This window comes from Bos indicus, chromosome 22 (genome assembly GCF_029378745.1).
Source record: "Bos indicus isolate NIAB-ARS_2022 breed Sahiwal x Tharparkar chromosome 22, NIAB-ARS_B.indTharparkar_mat_pri_1.0, whole genome shotgun sequence".
Classification (NCBI taxonomy): Eukaryota; Metazoa; Chordata; class Mammalia; order Artiodactyla; family Bovidae; genus Bos; species Bos indicus.
Genome location: NC_091781.1, coordinates 50,560,805 through 50,583,651, shown reverse-complemented (window position 1 = coordinate 50,583,651; position 22,847 = coordinate 50,560,805). Strand labels below are relative to the sequence as shown.

The following is a 22,847-nucleotide window of genomic DNA, read 5'->3' as shown; positions in this document are numbered from 1 at the left end:
GGAGGCTAGAAGTCTCTGAAGATATGTTGGTTTGTAAGATTTGGGCTCCAAAATGCCAATTGGACTCACTGGGAGGTCTCTTCAGAAGGCTCCGGGTCTCCAGCACAGTTTTAAGGCTCTAAGAGGCCTCTGATTATACAGTGGAAGTGAGAAATAGATTTAAGGGCCTAGATCTGGTAGATAGAGTGCCTGATGAACTATGGACTGAGGTTCATGACATTGTACAGGAGACAGGGATCAAGACCATCCCCATGGAAAAGAAATGCAAAAAAGCAAAATGGCTGTCTAGGGAGGCCTTACAAATAGCTGTGAAAAGAAGAGAAGCGAAAAGCAAAGGAGAAAAGGAAAGATAAACGCATCTGAATGCAGAGTTCCAAAGAATAGCAAGAAGAGATAAGAAAGCCTTCTTCAGTGATCAATGCAAAGAAATAGAGGAAAACAACAGAATGGGAAAGACTAGAGATCTCTTCAAGAAAATTAGAGATACCAAGGGAACATTTCATGCAAAGATGGGCTCGATAAAGGACAGAAATGGTATGGACCTAACAGAAGCAGAAGATATTAAGAAGAGGTGGCAAGAATACACAGAAGAACTGTACAAAAAAGATCTTCATGACTCAGATAATCACAATAGTGTGATCACTGACCTAGAGCCAGACATCCTGGAATGTGAAGTCAAGTGGGCCTTAGAAAGCATCACTACGAGCAAAGCTAGTGGAGGTGATGGAATTCCATTTGAGCTATTTCAAATCCTGAAAGATGATGCTGTGAAAGTGCTGCACTCAATATGCCAGCATATTTGGAAAACTCAGCAGCGGCCACAGGACTGGAAAAGGTCAGTTTTCATTCCAATCCCAAAGAAAGGCAATGCCAAAGAATGCTCAAACTATCACACAATTGCACTCATCTCACATGCTAGTAAAGTAATGCTCAAAATTCTCCAAGCCAGGCTTCAGCAATACGTGAACCATGAACTTCCTGATGTTCAAGCTGGTTTTAGAAAAGGCAGAGGAACCAGAGATCAAATTGCTGGATCATGATCAAACATCCTCTGGATCATGGAAAAAGCAAGAGAGTTTCAGAAAAACATCTATTTCTGCTTTATTGACTGTGCCAAAGCCTTTGACTGTGTGGATCACAATAAACTGTGGAAAATTCTGAAAGAGATGGAAATATCAGACCGCCTGACCTGCCTCTTGAGAAATCTGTATGCAGGTCAGGAAGCAACAGTTAGAACTGGACATGGAACAACAGACTGGTTCCAAATAGGAAAAGGAGTGCGTCAAGGCTGTATATTGTCACCCTGCTTATTTAACTTCTATGCAGAGTACATCATGAGAAACACTGGACTGGAAGAAGCACAAGCTGGAATCAAGATTGCCGGGAGAAATATCAATAACCTCAGATATGCAGATGACACCACCCTTATGGCAGAAAGTGAAGAGGAACTAAAAAGCCTCTTGATGAAAGTGAAAGAGGAGAGTGAAAAAGTTGGCTTAAAGCTCAACATTCAGAAAACAAAGATCATGGCATCTGGTCCCATCACTTCATGGGAAATAGGTGGGGAAACAGTGGAAACAGTGTCAGACTTTATTTTTTGGGGCTCCAAAATCAGTGCAGATGGTGACTGCAGCCATGAAATTAAAAGATGCTTACTCCTTGGAAGGAAAGTTATGACCAACCTAGATAGCATATTGAAAAGCAGAGACATTACTTTGCCAACAAAGGTTCGTCTAGTCAAGGCTATGGTTTTTCCTGTGGTCATGTATGGATGTGAGCGTGGGACTGTGAAGAAGGCTGAGCGCCAAAGAATTGATGCTTTTGAACTGTGGTGCTGGAGAAGACTCTTGAGAGTCCCTTGGACTGCAAGGAGATCCAACCAGTCCATTCTGAAGGAGATCAGCCCTGGGATTTCTTTGGAAGGAATGATGCTGAAGCTGAAACTCCAGTACTTTGGCCACCTCATGCGAAGAGTTGACTCATTGGAAAAGACTCTGATGCTGGGAGGGATTGGGGGCAAGAGGAGAAGGGGATGACAGAGGATGAGATGGCTGGATGGCATCACTGACTCGATGGACATGAGTCTGAATGAACTCCGGGAGTTGGTGATGGACAGGGAGGCCTGGTGTGCTGCAATTCATGGGGTCGCAAACAGTCGGACACGACTGAGGGACTGAACTGAACTGAACTGGACTGAAGAGACCTCACTTTCCATCAAGTGTTCATTCACTCATTCCAATTTTACTGGGTACCTTCTAAGTGCCAGGCCCTGTCTCCAGTCCTATAGATTCCCAGGATGAAGCGCATAGCCGGACACAGGCCCTCTGTCTGTCCCAGGGATGATCTCTGCTGCTGCTGCTGCTGCTGCTAAGTCGCTTCAGTCATGTCCGACTCTGCACGACCCCATAGACGGAAGCCCACTAGGCTACCCCGTCCCTGGGATTCTCCAGGCAAGAACACTGGAGTGGGTTGCCATTTCCTTCTCCAATGCAGGAAAGTGAAAAGTGAAAGTGAAGTCGCTCAGTGGTGGCCGACTCCTAGGGACCCCATGGACTTTGCGGCTGCCGCTCAAAGGCTGAGTTAGCAGTGGACCCGGCCCCACAGCGCCCCCTCCTGGCACGCCACAGTGGATTTTAAAAATTATTTGTCTATTTTTATTTTTTTTTTAATTTGGCTGCTTCAGGTCTTAGTTGCAGCATGTTGATTTTATTTGTGCCATGTGAACTCTTAGCTGTGGCATGTGGGATTGAGTTCCCTGACCAAAGATTGAACCCGGACCCCCTGCACTGGGAGAACGAAGTCTTAGCCACTGGACCACCAGGGAAGCTCCCCTGTGGTTTTATGGGAGAAGGTGCTCGGGAGACCGAGGCCCAAGAAGACTAGGGGGATGTGAAGGGTGGGGGTTGGCACCTCACCATTGGGCCGACAAGGAAGCAAGGGGACCTTGGCCCTGGAGGAGCCTGGGAGCAGCAGCAGGCAGCCCACAGCTGTGACGGGTCCCCAGAATTTTAGGTCAAGGACATCTGAACCACAGGGCTGTGGGTGGGCTAGCAGGGCCACCGGGGCAGGGGAGGAGGAAGTCGTGGCGGTTCAGCGGGAGGCAGTGTCCTGCTCTGATCCAGCTGTCAGGGAACAGCTGCTGGCCCGGAAGAGGGAGGGACGCAGGGCAGCAGCAGGTGAAGAAGCCCCCTGGCTGCTGGGCTGTGGGAACGGAGGTAGAGAGCCAGTGAGGAGTGGGAGGGCCTGGGCGGGGGCGGGGGGTGGGAGTGGGGGGTGGCGGGGGGGAGTGGGGGTGGGGGGGGGAGGCGCAGCATCTGCTGCCCACAGTGGCCAGCCTGGCTCCAGGCTTTCAGAGGCAACTGGAATTACTCTGAAAAGGAAAGGTTGGGCTGAGTTTGGGGGTAGGGGATCATGGCCAAAGGATCTCCTCCGTGTTCCAGTGGTTTCCCCCCCACCCACCGCCCAGGCCATTCTCTTGGGCTGCACTAGCTCCCTCAGGAAACCTCTAGAATCCTCCCCCTCCCTACTCCCTGTTTTTTTACCTGTGTCTTGGCCCTTCTTCTAGGAAGGAAAGCAGACAACCACAACCGGCGTCTTTCAGAAAGCTCCGGCCCATGGGTCATGGAGAGAAAGGAGTTTGCCCAAGGTCCCAGTCAGTCAGAGGCAGGTGCCAGGGCCCCTGCCTGTGTGCCCCTGGCCCTTGGGGCCTCAGCTCTAAGGATGTTGAGCAAGTAGGCCTGGTATCCACCCCCAGGCCAGGAACTGCCTCCTGTGGATTGGAAATTAAGGGGGAGTGAGGCTGGTCCCAGCGGTTGTAGGTGCAGGAATGAGGCCTGTGCTATCCCACTCGTCTGCTCACCTCAACCCCAGGGCCTCAGGACCACCACCGCCATTGAACCAATGGCTGAGGGTCCGGGTAGCGGGGTGGGTACATGGAAGTTTCAGGCAGTGGGCAGCCAGGGGGTCAGTTGAGGCCAGTGTTCTGTCCTGGGGCCCCGCAGCCTGAGAGGAGCAGCTGCTTGGCGCTTCTGTGAGGTCCAGACTCCCCTTTGGGAGCAGCCGTCTCTCCACCTGAGGTCCCCGCTGTTGTGTTTTTCCAGCTGCCACGTTCCCTCAGACACTTAGGGGCACAGAGTTGGGATGGGGAGGAAATGTTTCTTTTTACCTTTTCTGTAAAAATTCTCCAGGGATCATGAATGGGTCTCTGTAGGGCTCTTAGGTCCTGTCAGGGTGCAAAGAGTTACCGCCATGCTTACAGCCGGTCATGCCCACAGCCAGAGGTCCAGCACCCTGGCTTCAAGCTGGGGACTCTCTTACTTCAAGGGCCCATACTGAGTCCAGTCCCCAGTCTGTCCCTTTCCAGGCCTTCCTGATCCCTGGGGTCCCCTGTTAGGTTCAGGCAATGGAACCCATCCGATGAATACAGATCCTCTCCTGCCCATTTCCGGGTGACCCCAACCGGGCCCTCCGTCCATTCTGGCCAAGTGGCAGCTGCAGGGAGGGACCTTTGAAGGTTATGGGTCCTGAGTGGTGAGTGGAAGAGAGATGGATGGGACAGCTGGCCGAAGCCTTGTGCATTTGCCAGGTGACACCCCGCGTGTCCTGAGGGCTTCCTGCAAGCTGTGTCTGGCAACAGTCCCAGGGGAGTTGGGTGGGCGGGTGTGTGTGTGTGTGGGGGGTGGGTATCGCCCCCCTGTCTTGGGGGGGACATCCTCCCCTATTCCTATATTCTCTCCCCGCCTTCACCTGGACCCAGTCCACGGGCTTCCCTTCCTCAGGGAGAAGGTTCTAGGCCCTTTGGTGGGCTCTGCAGGATGTCTCCTAAAGCCTGTAGGGTAAAACAGGAATTGATCAGGCCATTCCTCACCCCACCGGCATGCACACTCCCCATCCTTCCTTCTCTGGGGCTGGAAGGAGAGGATGCTGCTGCCTCTCTGGCCTCGCTGCATTCCGGTGGAAGGTGGAGGCAAGGAAAGGGAGAAATTTGTTTTCTAAACACTTGTTCTGACTTGACTTCCCTGGCGCCTGGCGCCCCTCCCCCGAGGGACCCCCATCTCTGCCCCATCCCTGCCGGCTCACCCACCTCCTTTCCCACGTAGGGGAAGGACGGGCTCCAGGGCTGGGGCCAAGCTGCCGCCTGCCCGCTCCTTCCTGGCCCCACTGCATTCCTTCCAGGAGGCCTGAGGGCACGGTCCCCACTCCCCTCCTCCTCACTCCCACCTCCAGCTTCCCTGCTGCTGGCTTCTGGGATCCTGTACTTCTTTCAAAGCCTAGCCTGGTTCAGTGCAGCTCCAGCGCCGGCTACCTCCCCCCTCCCCCAATACCCGGTCACTCTTTCTCCCTTGTTTTGTGTTCCATTCACTGGTCAGGCCATGGTGACCGCCTGGTTTTCCTCAGACCAGTCTGGCCACTTTCTCCTGTGCCTTCACCTCGGTGGCCTTTCCTTAGAATCGCCCAGGACTCCCTCCTTCACCTCCTGCGGCCTCTGCCTTCGAAGAAAGGGCGTCCCTGATGAGCTGTAGCACACAGCAGATCCTGGCCCCTCCCGGGTCTCTCATCCCCTGATGACTACATTTTTGTTTACTGTAGAGCTTGTTACACTAGAATCTGGGTCCCACAAGAGCAGCTTGCTCCTTCTGTCCTTTGCTGGGTTTCCAGCATACAAAAGGCTCAGCAGATACCTGCGGATCAACAACACACTGATGGATGTTTCACACTGGTTCTGACTCAGTCCCCAAAAGTGCTGTTTTATCACTCTCAGTGAGCAGGAGGTCTGAAGCCCACATAGGAGGGCACCTGGTGATGAGGGACAGGCTCAGAGAAGGCAAGTAGCTTCTTCCAGGTCACACAGTGAACTTAGCTCTGGGTCCCAGCGCGGGCTTATTCCTCATATGGACACACCTGGAGATTTGGCCGATATGCTAACATTCTCTCTCTTTTTAAAAAAATATTTACTGAGTTTATTTGACTGTGCCAGGTTTCAACTGGGGCATGCAGGATCTTCAGTTTCCCCATGTGGATCTAGTTCCCTGACCAGGGATTGAACCCAAGTCCCTTTGCTTTGGGAACATGGAACCTTAGCCACTGAACCACCAGGAAAGCCCCATCGCTCTTTACCCTTATTTATTTTTTGGTTGTGCTGGGTCTTTGTTGCTGTGAGTGGGCTTTTCTCTAGTTGAGACGAGCAGGGGCTACACTTTGGCACGGTGTGTGGGCTTCTCATTGCTGAGAAGCTTCTCTTGCAGCCTCTCTTGTTGTGGAGCACAAGGGCTTCAGTAGCTGTGGCTCGTGGACTCTAGAGCCCAGACTCGGTAGTTGCGGCGCACAGGCTTTGTTGCTCCGTGGCGTGTGGAATCTTCCCAGAGCAGGGATCGAACCTGTGTCCCCAGAATTGACAGGCGGAATCCTATCCACTGTACCACCAGGGAAGTCCCACTGTTTATTAGTGCCCCTCAAGATGTTTGGATGAATCCCTCTTATTCTTCCTCGCAATGCTGGGGATTTCCCAGACCACAGGTGAAGTTCCCAGGGGCTCTGCCTGTATGTGTCAACACAGCTTAGAGCAAAGGCTATCTGTCCACTAGAGGTTCAATGCTTTCCAGTGTTCTAAGGACATACACATCAGCCATGAGTGCAGAGTCAGAACCCATGGTTGTAGGGTAGCCTATTAATGTCTCTTGACTAAGAGGCCACTGAGAGGAGCCCAGGCTGATGACAAGCACAAGCCCAGATCACAGGCCTCCTCTGAGAATAAGAGGTCTTTCTGTCCTGGAGAAACTCTGGCTGAGCTCGGAGCCAGACATGGACATATGACTAAGCATGGGGAAGGGACTCTCAATCTGGCTGAACAAGAAGAGTGTGGGTGGTGGAAACCCCCTGGTGGTTCAGTGGTTTGGACTCTGAGCTTCCACTGCAGGTGGCACAGGTTCGATCCCTGGTGGGGGAACTGAGAGCCCAGAAGCCACTCAGTGTGGCAAAAAAAAAAAAAAAGAATGTGAGCGACTTCCCCTAAGACTCTGGGTTTAGGGACTAGCGGGTCAGTGACTGAAAGGAATTAACAAATGGGTCCTTCAGCTTTGCTTGCCTCCACTGGCTGCTCGGCCAGACGAGAACTAATCTGGTGTTTAGTCCAGTGCTCAAGGCCACAAGCCCAGCGTTTTGAGAATAATCACCCAGAGTTGGCCTTGGGGGACTATCTTATCCCTGAGTCAGAAAGGAGTGGAATGTGGCTAAGGGAAAGGGCAGCAGACATGTGTCCTTCCAGGGGAGAGGTGACTTTTTTTTTTCCTTAAGTCTTTATTGAATTTGTTCCAATATTGCTTCTGTTTTATGCTTTGTTTTTTGGGGCCAGGAGGCATGTGGTATCCCCTGCTTTGGAAGGCAACGTCTTAACCACTGGACCACCAGGGAAGTCCCGAGAGGTGACTTTCATTCATTCGACCAACCCTCACCCTTTCCATGGAGTTCCTGTCCCCACAGGACGGCGTGTTCTTGGTAGGCCAGCTACCTGGCTGGCTAGAGGAAGGCCCTGGCCAGACACGTATGAAGGGGTCAGGTGGAAGCGCTGTGGTAGAGGGTCCTACAAGGGTAGGAACTGCATTCTGGGAAGGCTGGTAGTGACCAGCAAACACGCCTACTGGCAGTTTCTCCCGGATAAACTTATCAGCCCTTTCTTTCTGCCAGAGCTGCTGGACAATCTGCCTTCTGTTAAAGCCAGACAAAAGGGACCCCTCCCTTGCTCTGATTTGGCTGTTCCTGCTCGCCAAGCCCACGGCCTCCGGCAGGCCTGCAGGCCCAGCATTTGTATCATCGGGCCTCCACCCTCAGCCAGCACTGACCCCTTCTCTTCTCCTTGGGGGACTTGGGGGAGTATCAGGAATACCAGCCTCCCTCTCTCTGGAAAAGTCTGAGGCTGGGCACTGGCCCTTGGCCCTCAGTTCCTAGGGAATATGCTAGAATAATAAAGGTCTGGAAGCCTAGGACCAGAAGAAAGTTTGGTCCAGGTAGATGTTTGCTGGATTTCACTTGAGCTAGAACCAAAGCCCTTGCTTCAATCATATCAGTCCCAAGTAAGCACTGGGTCATTTGCTGTGGGCCTTGTACAAGGCTTAGACTTTTGGGGAATAATTGCCAACCAAGAGGCAGCCAGCACTCCCTGATTCCTACCTTCCCAAACAGAAGTTGAGCCTCTATTACGCGCGTGATGTTAGGCGATCATTGCGACTTGGGATCAGGCAGGTGCACGTAACTGGCCTTGAGGGCTCTTAATCTAGTGCGGAAGACAAACCTTACTTAATCTGATAATCTTCCCAAAGCCTCTGACTGGGGGTCTAAGTGGAGGGTGGAGGATGCACAGGAGGCTATACGGCCAGGCGAGTTGAGGGCCGACTGTCACGCCTGAAGGGTCTCATTCTCCATCTCTTGATCAGTTCTCTCTGGGTGCATACCACGTGGGGCCTTTGGGCAGCTGTTCCTGGGTGTGCCCTGGGCCTCACTCTTGGCTGTGCTTTCCAACTGGCTGTGAATACCAGGCCTGACCTACGATGGCTTAGGCACTGCTGGGGTTCCAGTATAATCTCCCAAGGGTGAGTCACTGGGGACCCTGTGCTGAGCCCTAGGGTGAGCCGTGAGACCCCCGGGAGGGGAAAGGCTTCAACTTTCAGGACTCCAGGAAATAACAGGGCCTTGACTTTACAGCACCTGACCAACCTAGGGGCCCATGAAGACTGTCGGCCTCCCTTCTTACTCTGGGGTGGTCTCCATGTGGGCTGGTTGGGCTCCAGTGCTGACTGGCTAGGCCCCAAGAGGCTGGCTGTCCAGGCCCCCTACCTTCGGGGCCTGAAGGAATAGGAGGTTGGGGGAACCCCACCTCCAGGCAAAAATAAGAAAGCCAGCAATGAGGCCCAAGGCTTGCAGCTGTTCTGGCCTTGTGGGAGGATCTGCCAAGGCTGGAGGACTGGGGGAAGGGAAGAGCATCAGAGCCAGCCTGGGACCACAGCATCACCAATGAGCCCCAAACCTGGAGAAGCAAGGACTGGAAAGATTTGGCTGTAAGGGTTTCAGGCAAACTCTGGCTGTTGCTCCTTTCCTCCTAGGACTAGGAAGGGCCTATCCCACCTTTTGGCATCAGCTAGTCAAGGTAGCGAGACCTTCTCTTGGTTGGAGCTCTGGGGGAGCTTGGGCATGGATGGGGTGCTGGGACTCTGGAGGCCAGATTGAAGCCTGGTGCCTCATTTAGCACGACCAGTGCCAAAAATGAAGAAGGACTGTTACTCTAGCATCCACTGCTGGTCAGTGAGGACCAAAGAGCAGCTAGTAGTCTTTGGGCTCCTCTGGTGGTTCAGATGGTAAAGGATCTGCCTATAACACAGGAGACCTGGGTTCGATCCCTGGATCAGGAAGATCCCCTGGTGAAGGGAATGGCAACCCACGCCAGTATTCTTGCCTGGGAAATCCCATGGACAGAGGAGCCTGGTGGGCTACAGTCTATGGGGTCACAAAGAGTTGGACATGACTGAGCGACTAACACACACACACACACACACACACACACAGCAGCTTCTGTGTAGATGCTATGAGGGATGAGGCCTGTACTCACTGCTGTCTTTTGTTTTGGGAAAACACACACACACACACACACACACACACACACATATGTAATTATATAGTCAGACACTAAAATACCCAGCAGAATCTCAAGCTGCAAAGCAGTGTCTGGTGTGCCTTTTTGGGTGGGTGGGAAACTCTGTAAGCTGAAGGAGTGAATGAAAGAATGTATTTTGTTTATAAACCTGAATAAATTCCTGCATTTTTAGCCTTTATGAAGCAGCAGAGTTTTAAAACTGGATTTGAGAGGCCATCCATTTTTCAGGCTTAACATCCAAGGGATGATCAGGGAATTTGGGACTTTTTCCCGGTTTTTAGTTCTTTTTCCAGTTCATTTCCAGTGAATGAACCTTGGAGCCTCTGCATTTAAGTATAAAGAATCACAAACAGGTATGTGTGCTGGAGACAAGGCGTTCTTTTTGCTCTCTGAAATTTGCTTCTTCCAGTTCTCCCTATCGAGGGGGAGAAAGCAGGGGAGACCAAGAGCTGTTGGGATTCTCTGGGAGGAATCCGAGGCAGGCAGCAGCCAGTTCTGTGTTCAGAATGTACTTGCTGACAAGAGTGCGGGCCTGGAATTCCAGGCTGGCCCCGGGCCCAGAAGGGGATGGAACCATCCTGAACAGGGTTTGGGGAACAGAGCCCACCTCAGGTCACATCCCCAGAGTCATCCCTTATCTGTGGAGTCTGGGGCCTTTGAGATAGTGGGTCTAGGTAAGCCCTGGGGAGAGTGAGAGAGTCTTTAGGACCCTCTCCTTGAAGGGAGACAGACCTCAGCAGTAACTCCCAGCCCTTTATTCACCCAACTCCCTGAAAGAATGTGGGGCCTCGAGCGAGTGACCAGTGCCAGCGGGTCAGAGCTATTTCTGGCGGCTGAGGAGGCATCGGATTCCGGGTGTTCAGGGCAGGAGGAGGAGGAGGATGGAGGAGGGTCAGGCCTGAGGCGCTTCCCGGACGAGCCGGCCTGCTGGGGGCTAGGCCCCCCGGAGAGGGGCCGGCTTCCTGTTCTTCCGGCCCTCGCCTCAGTTTCCCCATCAATATAAGAGTCGGGCAACGGGGCCATCATCGTTCCAATCTGGAGGACGCTTCCTGATTGTTTTCTTGGTTTACAAATAACCTGATCTGAGTTTGAAGGAAATCAGGAAGGCGGAAGGCAGTCTATGGGTGGCCAGTTGCGGCCGGGCCAAGTTATCCAGCCTGACCACCCGGGTAGGCTGGATGTCTGTCAGACGCCCAAATGCCTGAGGTAGGGTGGGGAGCCCCTCCCCCACCGCTAGTCCTGAGCTCTCCGGGCAACCCGGACGGGCCGAGGCGTGTCCCAGGGACCGACCCGGCGGGCCGCGGGCGGGATTTCCAGGATGGAGGCGTGTCCTTTCGAGCGGGGGCGTGGCGGGCCAATGAGCGGAGCGGCGCGGACGGGGGCGGGGCCTGTGCGCGGGTGCGACGCGCTGCGGGGCGGCCGACGCAGGCAGAAGCGGGCGTCGCGGGGACTGCCGGTCGGCGCCGCGCGGAGCTGGCCGCGGGATTGGCTGCGGCACTCGCGTGTCAGGGGGTTGCTAGGCTTCGGTCGCGCGCCCCGCCCTTGCGCTCCGCGCCCTCTCGCCGCCCGGTACGTGCTCGCGCGGAGGCTGCGGTGCGGCGCTCGCGCTCCTGGGGCTCGGCGGCGGCGGCGGCGGCGGCGGCGGAGGCGGGAGCTTCGTGCCGAGTCCCCGGGGAGCAGTGGCGGCGGCAGCGTGTCGCGGCCGGAAAGAGCGAGCACCTGCCGCGGCCCGCCCGGCGGCGCTCGGTGAGTGCGCCGCCCGTGCACTGCCGCCGAGCCTGCCAGCCCAGGCCCCCCATCTCCGTCGCCGGCGGAGCCTCCCGAGGAACACCTGCTGCTGCTCGCTATTTGGCCCGGGGCGGGGACACGGTCGCGGACGTCCTTGCGGGTGAGGCGGCGGCGGGGCCCGGGTAGAGCCGCCCCTTGCTCTCGGCCCCTCAGGCACAGGCTGGGGGCGTCCAGAGTCCGGGCCCGGGCTGCGCGCCGCGGCGATGGGCCAGGCCTCGGCCCGGCCCGCGCTCCCGGGAACGCGGGGCCTGCGCGTCGGCCGCGGGCGTGTGCGGCCGGCCTGCGGACTGCCTCCCGGGCTTCCACCGAGGGTCGCGCCTCCCAGCTTGGCCAGATCCCGAGGTTGGGGCGTTGAGCCCCCTCAGGAGGCGGGGAAGGGCGCCGCAGCCGCCGGAGCCTGAGCTCAGAGGCTTGGGGTCACCCCTTCACACACAGACATACTTGGGCTTCTTTGGAAGCCTGCTGCTACCTTTTCACCTTTTCACTTAGTCTTTGGAAAACGATCTTCACCTGCAGGAATATTTGGAAAAATGTCTTCGGAGAAATGGCTTTCTGGGTTTAGAAGGCTTCTGCTGTAAATTTCAAGTTAATTTCACACCATCTCAGCTGCTGATGTAAAATGCATATTTTAATCTCTATGACTTGAGAAGCTCTAAGACCTGTGAACTTCAGAATGAGTTTTTATGGTGACCGTAAAGTTTGGCCTTGGTGAGAGCTACACGGCCTGGGACAGCACGGTTATAGCCTAGAGTTCTAACTTAAGAGCCCGGCCTGCTGCTTCCCTAAATAAGCGAGTAGACGTGATTCCTGGCTTGGAAGCCAGACTTCTGTGCAGGGAGGTGGTGTTTACAGGACATCAGTTCAGAGGAAGAGTTGAATGTGCTACCAGGTGTTTGGGAGTTTGGTGTAGATGGGTTGTTGTAACTTTATCAGGTTGTTCTATGCTTAGCTCTTGAGAGAGGTAATTTGGGGATGTGCTTTTTTCTTAAAAAAGAATTCAACATGGGAGGCATAGTTTGAATATGGAGAAGTTGAATTGAACTTTGCTGGCCTTGGAGCCAAGTAATCAGAGCTCCTGGCCTGCGTGCTTAAAGGAGATTGAGGAGCCATTTCTTGGAGCAGTGAGATTTCGGGAGGGAGTTCGATGAACCTCTTGAAGGCTTGCAGGATACTGTGTGAAAGGAGACGCAAGCAATGCAATTTGAGCAACAGACATCTGATTGGAACATGAAAGCTTGTGTTGCTGTGTACCTCTGTTGAAAGAGGCAGAGAGCCAGCCTTCACTGTTCTGAAAAAGTGATTTGGCAAAGTACATTCATTTATTTAACAAATACTTGACTTCACTACTTACCAGATTCTGTGGTAGGTCCAGGGGACCCATGTATTGGGTTGGCCAAAAAGTTCATTGAGATTTGTCCATATACTTTTCCAGAAAAGCCCTAACAATTTTTTTTTATCCAGCCCTAAGAAAGAGCCTGGTTCTGCCCTTATGGAAGTCAGTATGGTGGGCAGTGGGGGATGGAGGACCTGTGATTGATAGTGTCTGCCCACTCAGTGTGCTCAGATGGTTCTTGGGAGCCTGAGGAGAGAGGGAATTCCTGAGCCAAGGCTTGCAGGGCCAGCAGAAATTAGCTGGGGGACAGCAAGGTCCCGACTCAGGGAACCACATGTACATGAGTGCCTAAAATAGCACCTGTGAGTCCTCCAGCTTGAGAGGTGGGGGCCCCTGGCCTTTTTTTTGTGCCAAGGAATTCAGACTTCAAATTCAAGGTGCCAGAGTCTGGGAAGGGTTTTCCTCGGTGGAGTGGTGTGGTCCAGACCTATGTTTAGAAAGGTCTTGTTGGTGGCCACATAGGTGGTGCAGGAGAGGATGGGAAAAGGACCTAGGGCTCTGAGTTAAACCCTTAGAGGACAGATGAGGGTGAAGGAGCCAGCCTAGGAGGCTGGCTGAAAAGTTTGAGCAAAGGGAATTCCAAGCTGTGATGGGGGAGGAGGCTCTATTCAGGAATGTGTGGGCCAGAATATTTAACATGACCAAGGCTTTAAATCACCTCTTTTGTAAATTTGCTAGTGTCTCTTGAACATTGAATATGGTGGAATTTGGAGGGACCCTTGGGCCACTTAGACTGGGGTTGTTGTTTACGAAAGGAGAAGCATAGCATTTTTTTTTGTTGTTAATCTTAACCTTATTTCTCACTTGAACTGGGAGCATCGCAGTTTTTCTTGGGCAGGGCTGGTATATTAACCCCTGAAGTAAATAGATACGTGTTCATCCTTGTTGAGGCAGATGAGCGCGTGTTCAGTCCTTTAACCTCACAGTCATTCCAGCCTTTCCTGAGCTCTAGATCAGTGATGCGATGGATCTACACCAGCACAGTCTAGGGCCTTCGGAGTTTCTGCTCTACGTGCACTATTGTGAATGCTTCTGAGAGTCCTTTCCAGTGGCTTAGCAAACTGAGTCACAGATGAAGGAATGTTCCCAAGGTCACACAGCTGTCATGTGGCGGATTTAGGATTTGAACCCTGGTTGGACGTTTGGCTATACCCATCTGTGTTTGTGTTGTATCAAACTAATAATGGTCTCAGTTGGGTCCTTCTCTGGCAAAGACCAAGCCCAGGTGTTTGGTGGTGGGCAGAATGCTGGGATGATATGAGAAAGGGATCAGTGATCCCACATGGAGCTCCAGGAACATGCTTTGAGGGGCTATTTTCAGAAATCTAGGGTTTATCAGAGCCTTCTTGAGCCCTGCACTGGTGGCTCTGGGCACTGTACTAAAGTAAGCCAATGAACTTGGGTCCTAGGCTGGAGAGGGCAGACCTTAGGGGAGAACTAGATTTGAGCTAGACCTTCAAGAAGGGTTAGTGGTTTGATTGGTGAAGGAGTGGTGGCAAGAAGGTCACAATTGCGTGGAAGAAAAAGAAGTGAACAGAGGAAAGGGGCTGGGGCGGGGAGAAGGCTGGGCTGTTTTTCTGTATGTTCTGGAAGGTTGAGTTGGAGTCAGAAGGCCACATGGAGAAGTTTGATGTTATGGAAGAACAGGAAACCTTGGCGATCTCAAAACACACTGTGATGGGATCAGCTCTGGGTTTTCAGAAGTGAGCCCCCATTGTGAATGTTGAGGTTGGGCTGGATTAGAGACAGGTTGGTTAATTACTGCTGTGGTCCACTGGGGAGATAGTGGCTCTGAACTAGAACAGTGGTCAGCAGGGCAGTGGAGATGAAGAAGGTTCAAGATGAGCCAGTTCAGCAGATGTTAGGGACCTGAATGCTGCTGGTACCAGGAGGGATCTACCACAGACTGAGGCAGGAGGTTGACAGTGAAAAGATGAGGATATGAGGCTGCATTAGCCAAGCACTGATAAGGACTTGAGAAACTCCGAATAAAGAAGGGCCCCTAGGGAATTCCCTGGTGGTCCAGTGATTAGGACCCTGTGGGTCACTGCGGAGGACTGGGTTCGATCCTTGGTCCGGGAACTAAGATCCCACAAGGTGTGTGGCATGGCCAAAAAAAAAAAAGAAGGGCCTCTAGATTGCCTGAAGTGGGGAAGGCTTGAGTTTCTGTGGCAGGCAAGCAACAGGGCAAAAAAGAGGTAAACTTAACGAGAGAGCACAACTTGTTGACCCACTTGGTAGGTAGAGGGAAGCATCTATACTTTCAGATACTCAGAATCATGGTGGGTGTAATGTAGCTTTAGACTGGATTTCAGGTAAAGAATTGCCAGTGACTTGCACATTTGACCTGTGCAAGGCAAACTAAAGGTGTCCCATGATGGTGTGACGTCAGAGCCCCTTTACCCCATGCTTCCTTTTTAAGTTGGTTTTTTTTTTTGATTGTAGCCTTGTTGATAAGAGGCACATAACTAGTCGAGCTGAATGGCAAGTGGTGATAGACTGATTTTGCGGGTGGGCAAGAATAAGAGTGAGGTCTTCCGAGTTGTTTTTTTTTTTAAGATTTTGTTTATTTATTATTTTTACTTGGTGTGCCAGGTCTTAGTTGGCGCATGTGAGATCTATTCCCCAACCAGGGATTGAACCCGGCCCCCCTGCGTTGGGAGAGTGGAATCTTAGCCACTGGACCACTAGGGAAGTCCCGTCTTAAGAGTTTTTTTCCTAACCAATGTAGGAAGTCAGCAATGAGAAGTTTGACTCAATATTCCAGGTTCCGGGGTACCTTGTTTAGATTTGAGCGACTGCAAGAGGGTAACGGCTTGGAGGCTGGAGGCTTCCAGAGTATCAGAGAAGTAAGAAATGCGGGTGTGAACATGGAAGGGGACCCAGAGGGGGACTAGAGTATTGAACCATAAGGGAACTCTGAGTGAGAATACAGGTAGTGTGGGCTTCTAGGTGCTCTGTGTATTGGTCAAGGATTTCTCCCTCCTCCACGTTCAGGAGTGTTTCTGTGCTTTTCCAGTGTTACGGTTTTGTTGCTTAAGCCCCCATCTTTCTCTGCTGTTCCTGGGTTGACGCTCCAGTCCTGGAATAAGATGTTGGTGGTTTTCAATATGCAGCTAATTAATCTGGTCATTTCCCAGTAGGTCTGTGTGTGCCCATGTTTTTGGGCACTAATTTAAAGTAGTCTTCCTTTGAGTTGCATAACCTGCTTTGCCTTTTGACCGCCACTCTTCACTCTGATCATTAGTCAGTGATACTGCTCAGATAGCAATTTCTATAAATAGGATTTTAGAGTAGTTTACAAAATTACACCAGCCAGAGGGCTTAATTTAGCCCTAGTGAATAGGGTTTCCTATTTTCCCATTCCTTGGGTTTGAGAGAGCTAAGCATTTTCTTAGCTTTGCTCTGGGTCCAGGGTGGAAGGATGGATGGCCTGCCATGGTACAGTATCATGAACTGAGTGTGTCTAAGTTGATGAAACTGTCCTGTGTTCTCTGTTGGAATGAAGTAAATCTGAATGAACTTTTGCAGTATGTTGACTTAATTTATATTTTACAAGTAGAATCCTAATGGGAATAATCAGCTGAATATAAAAAATCATTTTTATAACAGTGTCTTTAACCTACACATCCTGTGATGCATTTAATAGTGTTTAGGTTTTGCTTCTCAGTTATACCTTCTTGAGCTAATTATTTTTGAAAATACCCCTGTCTAAATTTTAGACATCGAAATTAATTTTGTATGTTTTGAAACTGTTTATAATTTTTTGATCCTAGATTGACTCTACAGAAGACATTTCATTTTCTTTGTCATCCTTTGGCAATAAAGGGTGACTGGTGGTGTGGGCAGATTGAGTGGCACGCCCCACTTCCTTTGGAGGTGGTGGTTGTGGTGTATGTAATGCCGCCTTGGTTGTGGACATTCACCAATATCGGTTCCTTCTTTTCCTGTAGGGCTTCTGCTCTCCAGGAAGATAAGGCTTTTTTTTTTTTTTTCTGTCCTTGCTGCACGGGATGTGGGATCTTAGTCCCCCTGCAGTGGAAATGAGGAGTCTTAACCACTGGACCACCAGGGAAGTCCCCTTAAGATAAGGGTTTTAAAGCAGCCTGGCACTAGAGCTTGAAGAAAGGTACTTGGAAAGGGAGGTTGCTGCTAAAGCAAGAGGAGGGATAATCACGTACTTGGCAAAATGATCATGGAATTTTAAAACACTGTAGTGGGGCAAACGCTGTATTAAATAATACATGTATTTAAAAAAAGAAACGTGGACGATGAAAAAGTCGAAAGTAAGGGGAAAATCTCTTGTCTTCCCCAACTTTATTCCTTCTTTAATGCTAACAACACATGGTTAATCTCAAAGAATTCTAAAGGATTTTTGCACAGGGGAAATAAATCTTTCTTCGATCTATCCCCTCGGTCACTGCTTCCCCTCCCTAGAAGCAGCCGGCATCCCCTGATTCCTGGGTGTCCTCCAGAGATGGCTCTTGGGCAGCACTTTTACTGAGTTAAAATTTAATTTTTAATCTTGCTTTTGCCTTCCCAGCATTATAGTATTCATTGTTCTATAAATATAACATTTCTGATGGTTAACCTGTCTTTAGTTCTTACACGGTTGTTAATCTTACTTTAGTTATAGTAGATAATATTGCAGTTGACATCTTTGTACGTAGCTTTTTTTTTTTTTTTTTTTTTAAGAATCTTTTTCTTACCTCCACAATATTAAATATAAAACTTTTGGGAAAAGTGCAGTGTGACTTACACTTTTGAAGGAGCCCATTTATAACATCAAGTGAGGCAGGTTTGTATTGAATGTCATTTTTTAAGCACTGTGTACATTTTCCCTAGTCTCTTTTCTGTGACTTGCATGTGTGTGCAATTTTTGGAGCTGCCTGGAGGCCAAGACTCGATATTCCCTGCCATTGGGGGTATGTGTAGCCACAGATTCATTCCTGAGGCAGTCACAGCCCTCAGATACCCTAAGTATAGGGGAGTGTGCCAGTTGAGGGAAGCTTAAGGACGAGTGAAGCCCTTGGAAGGATGTGTCATACTCAGGGAAAAAGAGGCCAGTGCCCATTTTCGTCTGTTTTGGCGTTTGCTCTTCATTTCTGTGGATGTTGAGTTTTTGTATATGGAGTATGGGAATCCACAAATAAGAAGCACTGCTTACAGAGTCCTTTCTAATAGCTGGTGTTAATGTATACCCATTGAAACAAATTCGTGGAGTTGGAAGATGCCTGTTTTGGCAAATGTTAGAGTTGTCTCTGTTTTACTTCTCACTGCACTGGGAACATTTCCCCCGGGAATTCCAGGGGTTGATAAAGGATTACTTAAGGAGGCTCCTGAGGCTGTCTGTGGCCGAAGTGAACCAGTTCTGCCTTGGTTTTCGGAAATGCCTCTTTTAATTAGCCTAGTTGTTCTCCAGGGCTGGGTTGATTCTTTAGCTGGTTTTTGCCAAGGAAAATGATGAAGTCAATGATAGAATTGCAAATACTATTTTCTTTTTATTTGGCTGTTAATCAGCACGTGGTACACCATCCATTTTCTGGGCCCTCACTATACAAGAAATGCTTTCATAAAGCATTCATCTCTCGTCGCTGTAAATATCCTGTTCCTGCTTCTGCTTGGGCTGGTGGGTTGTCTTTGCGTTGGATCTGCTCTGACCTCAGGGAGCCTCACATACTGGATTTTTGAGTAGTAGAGACTAGCCTGATGAGTAGTCCTTGAACAGGGGGGCATTCTGGGTCTTGTGGAAAATGAGGAAGTGTCGAGAACTTTGCCCCACCTGTTATGTTAAGCATCCTGGACTAAGTGTCTTTTATTTTTAGACTTTTGAGCAAGGTTGGGAAGACTGAATTGCCTGAGTAGAGAAACTTGGTAGGAGGAGACTAGAAACTCTTTATTAAAGATCTAAAAACAGAATTCATTAAAGTCACAGATAACAGAATTCCTGTCTCCTTTCCTTCTCTGTGTTATTCCCAGCTGTTGTGTCTGCTTCCCTGGAAAAGATCACAGTATTTTGTCAGGAGGGTCAATAGTCAGACTTAACACACTGCATTTGCCAGTCTGAGTATGTGCTTTATCCAGTTTTAAAAGTAGTCTAAAAAGTGACTGGATTCCTGGGCACTGGGAAGAAATCTTTAGCGGGAAAGATTGATTGTTCTTGCAGTACGAGCCCTGGGCTGACGGGGACTGAGGGGTGCCTGAGTTTGTTTATTTTTTTTTTCCTTCTGGTTGGACACTGTTGACCAGAGAGAGGACACCTGTGTAGGCCACCTCATCCACATGACTTAATCAGTTGGCACCTTAGGACTCCCTTCTGGTTTTTCAGGAGGGGTCCTTTCTGGCTAGCGCAGCTAGAAGGGAAAATGGCTGCTCAGGCTGTCTTCTTCCGCAGGCCTCTGCTGCCCTGGGCTGCCTGTGCCCTTTCCCTCCATGTGAGGGGGTGAAGGAATGTCCCGGCCTCCCCTCTCCCCTCCTGCCATGCGCTTCCAGGGAGAATGGGGCCCACTGTGGGCTGTGCACAGCCCTCCACTTAAGTGTCCGGCCTGCCGTGGCCTCTCTTCAGTCTGCTGTGGCAACGGGATGCTGAGGGGGCCACGAGCCCGACGAGCCGTCATTTCCTCACAGGCTGCCCTGCCATTCAGGAGTGCTCTGAGCCACGGTGCCGGTGCTGTTTGCCCTCGGGGCTGCGCTCTGATTTTGTTATGTCTTGGTCAGCATTCTTGTGGACCCCTTTCCAGGGCTGAGCTCACTCTTGCGGCAGATCTCAGGCCATATTTGGAGAGGCAGGCCTGCTGCTCCCAAGGGTGACTGAGTGCTGGTCACACGAGGCTGGGGAGTTGCCCCGGGCCTTTGTTGTGTTTTGAATCCACTGGGAAGCATCGGATTAATCTATTTGTGAATGAAACTGGACTTAGATTCTTGCTTTTCAAATTTATTCTGGCCTTCAGTTGTATCTCAGTAGAGCTGGGGAAAAACTTACTTTGGCCTTAATCAACTGTAGAATTTGTTGAAGATGTGAAATGCTGGAATATGGGATAGGGGAAGCCAGAGAGACTCAACTTAAAATGTGTGTGTGTGTTTTTAAATTTATCTGACTGCACTGGGTCCTGGTTGTGACATGCAGAACTCTCAGTTGTGGCGTGCGGGATCTAGTTCCCTGAGTATGGATCGAACCCAGGCCCCCTGCGTTGGGAATGCAGTCTAAGCCACTGGCCCACCAGGGAAGTCCCGAGATTCAGCCTATTAAGAAACAGATTTGTTCTGGATACGGGAGCTCTCTCTTGATACCAAACTGCCTTACCCATCAGGTAGTTCTCCTGACCCCAGGCCAGTGTGTCCTTGGGAAAAAAATGTAAGAGATACTTAATGATTTAAAGGAGACCTTAAAGACTTAAAGAGTGAACAGATAGAGGTCACTGGCTGCTTCTCTTTCGAGGGTGTTGGCATCAGATAAGGAGCCAGGTTTGTCATCAGCAGTTGTTTAGCAGGTTCTGTGAGCAGGGTAGTTGAGCGAGCTGGTAGTGGAATGGGAGATGGAGAAGGCCCAGTCAGGCCTTCCTGGAGCTGGCGAAGGCCTTTTCTACATGAGGTCTATATTGATTGCCTGGAAGGCCACTGAGAAATTTGCTCCTCTAAAACCCAGGTAGGTTGACTTTGGAACGGTCCTGGAAGTTGTTCTTGGAAGGCAGCTAAGCTACCCACTATACCACGAATGCCTCGATTTGAAATTGTTCTTGCTCATAGTAAAAAAAAAAAAAAATCCATTCTTCCCATGATGCTTCAACATGCACAGTTTCTTTGTTTTCTGGGAAGTGTCTTGTGAAAGGAGCAGCTGGTACTTGCATTGCCCTGGATGTTTGCCTTCCTCCTACGTTTTTTTTTCTTTTATTACAGAAAAAAAAAATTTTCAAGCCTATTTTAACCTGCTACCTGAGCAGAGTGATCTGCTTCCTTCTCCGTTTTAAGATTGGGAGTGGCACTCGTTTTTATCAAATAAAGGAATAAAACTTGCTGTGCTGAGATAATACTGCAGATGCCAGCTCTTTTTATAAATGATACTGAGTTTTCTAAAGGAGAGTTGTTCTTTCAGATAGTGCCTCATCATGCTATGGTCTCTTGGGTCGTGACCTCCCAAGAGGTGAGGTCTACCCACTAAAGGCCCTTGCTTTTTAGCAAGACAGGCAAGGACCTGTGGTACAAGTTCGATGAGGTTGGACAGTGAAAACACTGAGTACCCTCAGCAGTAGAAACCTGAGCCTGAGAAGGGAATATACCTTCTCAGGTATATACCAAGAGAGCTCAGAGGTCCTGAGCTCTCTTGTCCCCGCTGCCTCAGGAAAATCAGGAATCTCATCCCGGTAGGCTGCTGAAGAGAAAGTATAACTTTCTGGTAGTGAGTCCTACACCTCTCCGTAATTGGTACCTGTTATTCTTACACTTGTACCTTTTTCTGGTATAAACTTGAGAGTCTAGTATTTAATAATTAAAAAAAAAGTGTTAGTTGCTCAGTCGCATCTTGACTGTTTGCAACCCCTTGGACTGTAGCCCGACAGGCTGCTCTATGAAATTTTCCAGGCAGAGTATTAAAGTGAGTTGCCCTTCCCTTTTCCAGGGGGGTCTTCCCAACCCAGGGATTGAAGCTGGGTCTCCTGCATTGCGGGCGGATTGGTTACCATCTGAGCCACCAGGGAAGCCCAATATTTAATAAAGGCTGGACATGTTTCTTAGGCTAAGTGATTGATTCAGGCTTTTTTTAAATTGTGTTTCATTTTACATATGTAATTATATTTTATGTGTACCAAGTAGTATCATATATTTTTTTTAAAAAGCCTTAGGCTGTGAGCACATCGTGCTAAGTCACTTCAGTCATGTCTAACTCTTTGCAACCCTGTGGACTTCTGTGTCCAGGCTTCTCTGTCCATGGGATTCTCCCATCTGTGCTTCCCAAAAGGCAGCACTGGCTTGACTACTCGCTGACCTGTGGAGCTTTGCGTGCTGTGCTGTCTCTCTTAGAGTGGCTGATCCAGGAGGGACTGGCCCCAGCAAGATGAATAAAAGACAAAAATAGTTTGAGGATCAAGGATTTTGGTAGCTGGACAGTGGTGTTTGTGAGGAGCTCCTTTGGCGATTCTTCGATGGGCCCAGCTTGTTTTCTCGAGCCTCACTAGTGTGGTAGAAGGAGCTCAGCCTGGCAAGGTTGTCATATGAATTGATTGACTAGAAGTGCTTGGTTTCCTTTTTTTTTTGTATAATATTTATCTCTGAATATTCAATTGCACTGCATGCCTGGTTTGAAAAGCCCTTGGTTTTCAAAGGGCTACACGTATGCTTTTTTTTTTTTTTTTAACATATACTTATTTTTTCCCCATGTGACCATATGACTTCTTGACTAGGGGACTTATAAAACTGACTTTTCAGCTAGCAGATGCATTTTAAGAGACTTGGAGCCAGTGGGCGCGCCTGGTTGAATGTTGGGCAGTAGCAGTTTCTGTAGCTGGAACATACAGTCCAGCTGAGCTGTAGGGCTGGAACTCTTTAGAACAGGAATTTTAAGTCTTAAAATTAGTGTTCTTGCCTGGAGAATCCCAGGGACGGAGGAGCCTGGTGGGCTGCTGTCTATGGGGTCGCACAGAGTCGGACACGACTGAAGCGACTTAGCAGCAGCAGCAGGGTGAATTTAGTCTGGAATGTCAGAACCTTACTCTGTAAAGTCAGCATCTTTCCTAGAAACCTGAAGTGTTTGGGGCTTCCTTGACTCCCTGAGGGACAAACCGAGCTTAGAGCTGCTGAGTATAAGGAAGATAAGGGTACAGGCACTGTTGCCTGATTTCTGAGTGGAGGATAATTATCCTAAAGACAAAAATTGGGTTCCAGCCTCCGGACAATGAAAGCACCAGGCTTTATGATTCTGTGTCCAGAGGGAGCTGCCTGCCTGTGGGTTCCTACTGGAGAAGGCTCCAGGTGATTTCCAGATAGTGAAGGCATTTGGTCTCTGACCTTTGTTTTAGAGGCATTGAGGAT

At 50.2% G+C, this 22,847-nt stretch overlaps 1 protein-coding gene across 3 annotated transcripts in view; it reads left to right on the top strand.

Annotated features, from left to right (window-relative positions):
* Positions 1 to 11,056: 11,056 nt before the first annotated feature.
* The window catches only part of DAG1 (dystroglycan 1), a 48,686-nt gene continuing 36,895 nt past the window's right edge, over positions 11,057 to 22,847 (top strand). The window contains exon 1 of one of the 3 annotated variants that reach the window (XM_019984312.2): positions 11,057 to 11,212. The gene's annotated coding sequence lies outside the window, so the exon portion shown is untranslated. The other 2 variants (XM_019984314.2, XM_019984313.2) reach the window with 2 other exon arrangements.